The sequence below is a fragment of the Anolis sagrei genome, chromosome 5 (genome assembly GCF_037176765.1).
Source record: "Anolis sagrei isolate rAnoSag1 chromosome 5, rAnoSag1.mat, whole genome shotgun sequence".
Lineage (NCBI taxonomy): Eukaryota > Metazoa > Chordata > Lepidosauria > Squamata > Dactyloidae > Anolis > Anolis sagrei.
Window position 1 is genome coordinate 44,655,455 of NC_090025.1, and position 2,680 is coordinate 44,658,134.

Consider the following 2,680-nt stretch of genomic DNA (forward strand, 5'->3'; position numbering starts at 1 on the left):
GATTGTGTGTTTTCAAAATTTCATTTGAACTCCTATGTTCATGTAAAATGTTTAATTGAGTCTGAGGACTAATGACAGGTCTTTTAAAATCATGCTGAACCTTTGTACTGTCAACAGTAGCACTATTAGCACATTATTCCTGCTCTTTTCACATTTGCCATGTAGCTCTAAATCTGTAAATAAATTAGTAGAAATCTCAAAGTCCAAAATTCACAGTAGCTAATTGATAATTGGAATGAACAAAAAAGATATCCTCCATCAAATAATGTCTGAATAATGATAAAAATTCTGTCAATGAAATCCTTTTAAATGTTTCCATTAAAAACACATGAAACCCAAAGTAAATGTTGCTATCAATGCATGCCTTTTGTTACTTTTGTATTAATGGAACCCAATCATTAATGCTCCCTGAACATTTAAACAGTAGTTAACTGAAAAACTAAGAATAAACAATTACAAAAGACAAATGTCACTGCTTACCAGTCATTTCTCAAATGAAGTAGGAGCTAATAGTCTACATTCTCAAGCAAGTGTAGCATGAAAGACACAATGGAATCCCCAAAAGATCACTCAACTGTAGACTCCATCTTGTATAGAAGGGTGGATGTTAAGCATATCTTATTGGGTTTAGCACATGTTTCTAGTTCTTTGCTTTTCTCTGCCTCCTCCAAACATATTAAGGCAGAATCCTACAAACCTGGAATGTGTATATGGGATGAAAAAGAGATATTTCCCAAATCTTGTTGCCACACAAATCCCAAATGCACCAACATCAGAATGAAGCCCAGATTAGATTTAATCCTAAATTTTGATAAATCCTGTAGTTTAATTCATGTTTGTACATTAGACTTGTGCAATCCGGGTAAACATTGACCCGTTTCCTGTCCTGCTTTCAGTGGGGGGCCCCAATCCGTTTTTTGGGAGCCTCCCAGAATCAGGAGGGCAGATATCTGTTTTCGCTCTGGGGTGCCAAAAGTTCCATTTTCTATCAGCCCATTATGGCTCCCCTTCCTGCCATTTTAGGCATTTCAGCTGTTTCTACTCTAAAGGAGAGGTGTCCAGCTGCAGCCAGATGCATGCATTTAAGGAGGCTTCTCTTATCTATTTCTCTATTCTAGAGGAGAGGCACTTGGCTGCAGACAGGCGCACGCGCTTTCTAGGCCTGCATGCCACACACATAGTCTTTCCAAGGCAAGGAGGCAAACTCTGTTCTTGCGCTAGAGGAGGCACTCAGCTGCAGGCAGGTGCTTGTGCTTTCTGGGTCTGCTCGATGGCAAGGAGGCTGTTCTAAAAAAGCAGGCAAGGAGCCAAGATCGGCTCTTGATTGCTTTCATGTCAAGCTGATTTTTGTACCGGAAGGAGGTTTCCCGTTACGTGTTCCCAAAGGTAATGAAAGTAACGAAAGAACATATGTAATGAAGGATCCATGTACAACTCTACTGTACATGCACCCAAGCTCACCAAATAATGTGTGGGGCCAACTAAAGGGATTGTAAAACAGTTCAGAATTGATTTGTAAATCTTGGCTTACACAAACTGCAGTTTTTCATTGTCAATAATTTATATTAATTAAAGTTTGCAGCATCTCTCCAATGTGCATCCCACCATATGCCTCTTAAATCCACTCTGGAAGGATGCCATAAATCTCTGGAGCACATCTGGTAAGCTGCAGGGGTGGGAAATGGGATCTAGCAGCATTATGCATTTTGTTGGAAGGATGCTATTGGATACAATTTTTAGAGAGTGAGTAGGAACTGGAGAAGAAAGGAAATGTTTTTTGCTCTGAGACATAAAAAAAAAACTGAGCCAAAGAACTACATGGAGAACATTATTCATATTTTCCTGCCCCATTTCTTCAGTCGACCAATGATAAAACTCATAATACATGGACAGAAGTCCCTTGCTAGATCCAAGGGCCTTAATAATGCAAAGGGATATTGTGTTGGTAGTCAAAACCCTCTTATAGTGCCATGGCAACAGGGATGTTGGGAGGGGACAGGCTGACTACCCATGAAAGATTACTACAACCATATCAGTTTTATATGATTACCATAAATATGGTTTTCTCTAGGCAAGCAGATGGTGACTACTAGGTGGCATATGTTGTGTATCAGAAACTAGAGCTGATGTGGTCTATCCAATGCAATTTTTTGAATCAGCACCCCAAATAACCAACCAAATGTAAAGTTGTCCAAAAACTGATTCATAACCCTTTTCGTACTAATGATGGAGAGTGGTCCCTGGTCAAAGTTGTTGTGGTCAAGTGGTCCCTGGTCAAAAAAAGGTTGGGAACCACTGGTATAAGAGGTATGTATGTAAGCAAACACAGCAATTATCGAGGATCTAGTAAGGAGATATGGATTCCAATCAAGGCCTATTTTACCAAGCTGTAATGTCAGATTTGTAAGTCCTAGGCAGTTTCTGCAACAGTACTTTCTATGGCTCAAAGGTCAGAGAAGTTCCAAACAGAAAAATCTAGCAGGTTAAACTGTACAAGTGGTTGCAACAGATACCTCCATTAGTGCACATGAATTCTAAACTGAATACACAGAACTGCAGCTTTTGATTGTACAACTTTGTACTTAAATATTTTCTCACCTTCACGATGTCACATATTACAAAAATTGGCATCTGTAATAACACAGTAGAATATATTCCATGTACTTAGAGTAATACAAGC